This window comes from Amblyomma americanum, chromosome 8 (assembly GCF_052857255.1).
Source record: "Amblyomma americanum isolate KBUSLIRL-KWMA chromosome 8, ASM5285725v1, whole genome shotgun sequence".
In the NCBI taxonomy this organism is placed as follows: domain Eukaryota; kingdom Metazoa; phylum Arthropoda; class Arachnida; order Ixodida; family Ixodidae; genus Amblyomma; species Amblyomma americanum.
In genome coordinates this window covers 118,620,331-118,628,362 of record NC_135504.1, presented here as the reverse complement: position 1 = coordinate 118,628,362, position 8,032 = coordinate 118,620,331, and positions in this window count along the sequence as shown.

Genomic DNA, 8,032 nt, shown 5'->3' with positions numbered 1-8,032 from the left:
ATTGCGATGGTAGCGTCGGCTCAAGAAAAAAGTTAGACGCCCGCTATTCGCATGCCCTAAGTCAGCTCGCGCTGCGAAACCATGTGCATGCTGGGTGTTAGTAGGCCCGAAGTGTTAGGCGGCCTTCAAGAAGCAGTATGCACGTATTCGCTGTCCTCGAGGAGCCACTGTTGACTCTTAGGATTGCAGAGAGACAAGGAGGAACTCTTTTATCGGCAAAGGCAGAGATGTTAGTTGTAGTAATGCGTCTCAGGCATGCTACTGTACATTGCTGCTTTGGGTAACCGAGCTAGGTCACTCGATTGTGGCAACATGTTCATCCGACTTAAATGCTTACCCAGAAATAGGGCTGCCTATTTCTCTCGCATTTACTTTTGTTTTTCTTTCACGCGCTCTTCCGGCAGTTCCTCTTTTCTACCCTGTTCTCGATTTCGCGTTATCCCAGGGAGCTCGCAGCTGTCATCTGCTATTTCGTGCTTTGCGTCATGGACATGCTGTGGTGAGGCACATTCGGCGATAACTTTAATCAAGGATAACATAGGGTGATCCTACGGAAGCAAGTGAGTCTCCTAAATGCTGCTTGTCTCGTTGACGGCATAACACAAGTGGTAGGGCTAAGCTTAGCAGCTCAGCGCATTAATCAGCGTCAGCTAATTGACACTAGCGGCCGAGTTGTCCGGAGTGCTAGAACACCCATACACGGCCATCTGGCGGTTGCCCGCAGCTATGCTGGGAACGCAGGCAGTAGTTTTTTTCTCTTATCCGCATGCCGTCTTCGGCAAAAAGCGCCATAGCGATGACGCAGTTCACCTGCATCCACAGCGCGGCGCGGCTGCCCAACAGGTTCGAGTTGTGGGCTCTGTCACCTGATTCAGTGCGACTGACTACCGCCCTCTCCGAATCAAGGAGCTCACTTGCGTCACTTACGAAAGGCGTAACGCTCGAAACAAGACATTATCGTCCATGCACACTCCCACAGATCTTGTTTAACTCCTCATGCCTTTAGAACCTATGTCGGTCCTAACAGACACCGGCAGTTGTCTGATATGCACAACAGATGGCGCTGTTCAAGCGTCCTGGAATGTTGATATGCAATGTTTATACGAAATGAAGAAAGCGAACTAGAAAATTGACAAGAAATATCTGGACAGCAGTAGGGGGCAAATTCGCTATTATCGGTTAAGGAAAAAGGTTAAAGAAACAGAGAGGGATCTGTGGAAAACAGTAATGCTAACGGAATCAGCACTGGGAACATACAGGGTTTTTGAGCAGCAAATTGCCAAAGAAAATATCTATAATACTTTTAGGGGAAGCTCTTTGTTGTTTGAGGCCAGGACTGGAGTTGTGCGGACTAATACATATAGAGTCAGGTACCACGAGATAGACACGCTGTGCGTTGCGTGCGGAGAGGAGGAGGAAACGGCTGAACACTTGATACTTTTCTGTAAAGGGCTTCACCCTACAGTGCAAAGCAGCAGGGCTGATTTACCCAAGGCACTGGAGTTTAAGTACAGTGAAGGGAAAGTAGGTTTTAAGCGGGTAGATGTAACCAGTCGAAGGTTATCTGATTGATGGCTAAAATCAAGACAGGAGTAAAATTTCATAGCTCATGGCTAGGTGACTTGAGCCATAGCCCGATTTAAAGGGTTCAGCCGTATTCATCCATTCATCCAGACGGCAGTATGGACGGCGGTACTAGATTCCGATATGCGGGTCGATAAATGCACGTGTCAAGGCGTTTATTCGAAGCACAGGTCGGTTGGTCTTGGTTGACCGGCGACACGACGGGCACACTCACAGGCGTCGTTCGAAAAAACCCAGCTGCACTTCGTCTGCTTCTTCGTTGTCCCGCTTGAACTCGTCCGCTTCTTCGCTGCGCTGCGCCTGTCGGTCCCATTACAATTACTCTCCCTCCGAAAAAGGAGCCATCCTGGCGACTTACGGAGAGGAGAGGATGGGCGGGTCATAGTAAGGCTTAAGGCGCTCAACGTGCACAGTTTCGCGCCCCCGGCGACGGTGGTCCGAAGAGGGAACGAGCGGCTCAACGATATAAGTCACCGGAGAAGTTTGGTTGACAACCCGGTGAGGTCCGTGAAAGCGAGACAGTAGTTTCGTGGCGAGGCCGGGAGTGGAGGAAGGCACCCAGAGCCAAACGAGGGCGCCAGATGGGTATGACGCTGGAGGGTCCGGGGAATCCCGACGGTGCTTCTGATCCCATTGTTGCTGTGTGGTGAAAGAGCGGGCAAGTTGCCGGCATTCTTCGGCGTACAGGTGAGCTTCGGAGAGTAAGGTGGTCTCTGAAGGGTCAGGGTGATAAGGAAGGATGGTGTCCATGGTGGATGTAGGCTCCCGGCCATATAAGAGGAAGAAAGGAGAAAACCCCGTTGTTGTCTGAGTAGCTGTGTTATACGCGTACGTGACGAACGGGAGCACTTGATCCCAGTTGGAGTGGGCGGTGTCAACGTACATGGCGAGCATGTCACTCAGAGTGCGGTTGAACCGCTCAGTCATGCCGTTGGTCTGGGGGTGATAGGCGCTGGTGTAGCGATGGACGATTTGGCATTGCTTGAGCAGGGCCTCGACGGCGTCCGAGAGAAAAACACGGCCGCGGTCACTTAGAAGTTCTTTCGGGGCGCCGTGACGAAGAACAAGACTTTGTAGAATGAAATGAGCGACATCGTTTGCGGCAGCAGATTTGAGAGCCGACGTTTCGACGTAACGGGTGAGATGGTCAACGGCAACGATGATCCACCGATTATTAGCCGAAGTAGTTGGAAGCGGGCCATAAAGATCAATGCCGACGCGGTCAAAGGGACGGCCAGGGCAAGGTAACGGCTGCAAAGGAGCGGCGGCGGAGTGGGGAGGTTTCTTGCGACGTTGGCAGGCGGTGCATGACCGAATGTGCTGACGTATGTAGCGGTACATACCTCGCCAGTAGAATCGCTGACGAAGGCGAGCATATGTTTTCAGTACACCGGCGTGGCCGCATTGTGGAGCGGCGTGAAAAAAGGCACAGATTGTAGCACGGAGGTGTCGAGGGATGACCAACAGCCACTTCCGGCCGTCGGGGAGGTAATTACGGCGGTATAAGAGGCCATCACGAACGGCGAAGTGGTGGGCTTGGCGGCGAAGGGTCCGGGTCGAATGATGCGGCGAGGGAGTGTTCAGGAAGTTTAGCAGTGAGGTGATCGAAGGATGCTTCAGTTGTTCGGAGAGCATATCAGGGATGTTGAACGAAGAGAATTCGTAGGCACAGACGAGGGCAGAGGTTGACTCGCATGGGAGTGGTGAACGAGAAAGGGCGTCGGCGTCCGAGTGCTTGCGGCCGGAGCGATAAATGACGTGTATATCAAACTCCTGGAGACGTAAAGCCCAGCGGGCGAGTCGGCCAGAAGGATCTTTGAGGGAGGATAGCCAGCATAGGGCGTGGTGGTCTGTGACGACATAGAAGGGCCGGCCGTAAATGTAAGGGCGGAACTTGGTAATTGCCCAAATGATGGCGAGACATTCTTTTTCTGTGACAGAATAGTTTGATTCTGCCTTGGTGAGGGCGCGGCTGGCGTAAGCGACGACGTATTCCGGATACCCAGGCTTTCGCTGGGCAAGAACTGCGCCCAAGCCCACACCGCTCGCGTCAGTGTGAACTTCTGTCGGACAGGCGGGATCAAAATGGCGACGGATGGGGGGAGAGACCAGCAGGCGGCGTAAGGTGCTGAACGCGGTATCGCAGGCGGGGGACCAAGACGAAAGGTTCGGGCTGCCGGCAAGAAGCTGCGTTAAAGGGGCGATGATACTGGCGAAATTTCGGATGAAGCGGCGAAAATATGAGCATAAGCCTATAAAACTGCGAAGTTCTTTTAAGGTGGTTGGTTTGGGGAAGTCAGCGACGGCGCGAAGTTTCGCAGGGTCAGGAAGAACGCCGTCTTTGGAGATGACATGGCCTAATATTGTGAGCTGCGTTGCACCGAAGTAACATTTTTTCAAGTTTAGTTGGAGACCGGCGTCAGTAAGGCTAGTGAGTACGCGCTGAAGGCGGTGCAGATGGGAAGGAAAATCTTTGGAAAAAACGACAATGTCATCTAGGTAACACAGACAAGTTTCCCATTTGAGGCCACTGAGAATAGTGTCCATCATCCTTTCGAATGTGGCTGGAGCATTGCAGAGGCCGAATGGCATCACATTGAACTCATACAAGCCGTCTGGGGTGACGAAAGCGGTTTTCGGCCTGTCGTTCGCTGCCATCGGGACCTGCCAGTAGCCGGAGCGTAAGTCGAGGGATGAAAAATACTCCGCTCCCTGCAAGCAATCCAGTGCGTCGTCGATTCGGGGTAGAGGATAAACATCCTTGCGTGTGATCTTGTTGAGACGGCGGTAGTCCACACAGAACCTGATGGAGCCATCTTTTTTCGTCACCAAGACAACAGGAGAGGCCCAAGGGCTGTGAGAAGGCCGTATTATGCCGCGCCGAAGCATGTCGTCAACATTGTCACGGATGACGCGGCGCTCGCTCGGCGAGACTCGGTACGGTCGCTGACGCAAGGGAGCGTGGGTACCAGTGTCAATTGTGTGAGAGACGGCCAATGCGCGCCCCAAGGAGGGCTGGGAAAGGTCGAAAGAGTTGCGGAAGCGGCAGAGAAGTTCCAAGATTTGGTCACGGTAAGCGGACGGAAGGTCGGGAGCGATGTTACGACGAAAGACGTCGATGGAAATCGGATCGGGCGTTGTCGCACAACAGGCTAAGGCAGTAACTGGGGAACAGGCACGGGTATCGGAGAACTCGGAAGCAAGAGCAGGGTCCAGTTCTTCAATAGAGCCGAGGCATTCGCCGCGAAGAACAAACGACGGGCAAGAAGATGGGTTGGTGACATAGATGGCGCAGTGGCCATCGGAAATCGAGACAACGGCGAATGGAATGAGGAGGCGCTGATGACGAGTGGCTGCTGCGGTAGGTGTGAAAAGAACAGGGCCGCTGAGGAAAGAGTCGGGGCGGAGCGGAACGAGAGCTGAAGAGGAGGGAGGTATGTCGGTGTCGGCAGCTACAAGAAGCTTAGCGGAGCGCACAGGTAGGTCACACAACGAAGCATCACACAGGGGAGAAAGCTCAAGTTCCGCACGGGCACAATCATTCACCGCACGGTGGGTCGAGAGGAAATCGCAGCCGAGGATGACATCGTGAGAGCAGGCGGTCAGCACAACAAACTCGATGGTATAGGCGACGTCGTTGATAGAAACGCGGACCGTGCAGGCTGCGATGGGGTGGATGCGCTGAGAGGTGGCCGTACGTAGTGAAAAGTCAGACAGCGGCGTTGTCACCTTACGAAGTTTGCGGCGAAGAGCATCACTAATTACTGACACTGCAGCACCCGTGTCGACGAGCGCGAGAACGGGGACGCCTTCAACAGACACCTCAATCACGTTAGCAGGAGAACACGGAGGACTTAAAAAGTTGGCAAAACACGCAGTTCTTGCCTCCTGAACTGCGGCAGTCAGTTTTCCTCTGGGAGAGGGTCCGGGCGGCGGAGCATCGGAGAAATGGAACGTCGACGAGGGGAAGGCGAGCGGCGAGTAGGGTACTGGGAGCGATGTGTAGAGGAGGCAGAAGAGACATTAGGCAAGGGCGGCCCGGAATCGTAGCGGAAATTGCGCATGAAATCGCCAGAACGAGGAGATCGCTGACGGCAAAAGCGTGCGACATGGCCCGGAAGACCGCAGGAATAGCATATTGGTCGATTGTCCTCGGTACGCCACGGGTTCGTAGGGTTTCGGCGGGGTCGACGAACCGGGTACCTGCGGCGGGGGTATAGACGGCGATGGAGCATAAAAGGCCGGGCTGCTAGGGTAGGCGGCAGAGGTGGGCGAGCGCCGTGTACCGGTGACTGCTTCAGCATAGGTGAGCGGCGCTGCCACAGGAGGAGGTGGGGGACTGGATGGCAGAACTGCAGCGACCTGCTCCTGAATAGCACGAAGGATAGTGGGCGTGAGAGATGGCGGCAGGTCGTGCGGAGGGCAGACGGGGTCGGGAATGTGATGCAGCAGAGAAAGCTGGCGAGCGATCTCTTCGCGGATGAAGTCTTTAACCTGCTGCATGAACAGGGACTGCTCAGCAGACGAGCCACCAAGGGCCAAGCCAGCAAGACCCCCCGCAGGCGCGCCGGACTGCCGCGTAGATGCGCGTTGCTTGCGGAGTTCGTCGAAGCTTTGGCACAGCTGGATGACGGTAGCGACGGAGGTGGGGTTCTTCGCCAGCAGCATCTGGAAAGCGTCATCGGCTATGCCTTTAAGTATGTGGTTGACTTTATCCCCTTCGGACATGGAGGGGTTGACACGCTTGCACAGGTCAACGATGTCCTCGATGTAGCTTGTGAACGTCTCGGAAGGGAGCTGAGATCGAGCACGAAGACGTTGCTCGGCGCGAAGCTTCCGGACGGCGGGGCGGCCGAAAACGTCGGCGAAGCTCGTTTTAAAGGACGACCAGGTGGGAACATCGGCCTCATGGTTGCGAAACCATAGGTTGGCAACGTCCGTTAGGTAGAAGAGGACGTTGCTAAGTTTCACGGACTCGTCCCACCGATTGTAAGTGCTGATGCGCTCATAGGAGGCCAGCCAATCGTCGACGTCTTGGTCATCGGTGCCACTAAAAGGAGAAGAGTCACGCTGGCGCTGCACCCCGTGACAGAATACGGTGGCAGGGATGGGCTGCGATGGTTCACTCGGACCTTCCGGCATGGTGGCGGAGACGAGGAGCGTTCCACTTCGAAGTTCCAGGATGAGGACCGGGACGGGAACCGAGGCACCTCCACCAAGTGTCAAGGCGTTTATTCGAAGCACAGGTCGGTTGGTCTTGGTTGACCGGCGACACGACGGGCACACTCACAGGCGTCGTTCGAAAAAACCCAGCTGCACTTCGTCTGCTTCTTCGTTGTCCCGCTTGAACTCGTCCGCTTCTTCGCTGCGCTGCGCCTGTCGGTCCCATTACACACGTAATATGCTGCTTGACAGTGGATTATCAGTGAATCTCAATCTCTTTAGATGCACGGGAACTGAAATCCGCTGAACGGAAATAATTGCTTCAATGGCAAAATTTTCTTGCAGATACCAGATATCAATTTCTAGCGCCACCAATGGCTTTGCCTCTATGGAACTCATCTCTGGCAAAGTTCGCAGTGTGGTCAGTTCCAAGGCAACCGACGTGACGTCTGTCTCTTCTCACAAAATAGAAGACATAAAATTTCGCGCAGACCAAACCTTCTCTTTTGCGATCAGAGCTCACAAGGATCACGATGGTAACGATGCCTTTTAGGTAAGTGCGTTAAAATGCGTTCTGCACGTATCATATAAGAACGGAAGTTCTCATTCTTTCCGATTAGAAATCTTGCAAAGTTCTATCCATGAATGACACAGCCAATTGTTCATCTCAAAGTTGTTATAGTCATGAAAAAAATTCGCATTATACAATAACCGACAGCATTAGGCAGGCATAAAATAAAAATTCAATGCAGAACGGCATTTGTTTGCAAATAGAATGAAGGCCAGAATTTTACCCGGAAGTATTTTTTTCAGCTTCTCTTCCGTCTTTAAATGCCGCGAAGCAGACAGGCAAGTCTCGATAATAACCGCGGCGCGGTTTTTCTTGTTCCAACCAAATACGACGAAAAGAACCAAGCAGCAGTGGAATCTTAACATTTTCAGTGCATTTTGTCCACATAACGTCTCATACCTTATATGTGACGTTATGTTCGGTACAAAAGTACCTCCCTGCAAACTGCCATAAAACAAAAGATATAAACGAAGAGGAAGAAAAAAAGTCAACATAACCCTTATTCAGAGAAAACATTCAACCGTCTGAAAGTACACAAATTTATTTTTGGGATGTTTGGTTATTTTCAAACATTAACCCTCAATGAGCAAACAAAGGTTTGGATCGGGCAAGATGCACTGGTAAGCAGGAGTACGGTTATTTATGTTCTTAAAGCCGTGGAAGAGTGTGGCATTCCACACGACTTCCGTGAAAGCCGCCGCGGTGGCTGAGTGG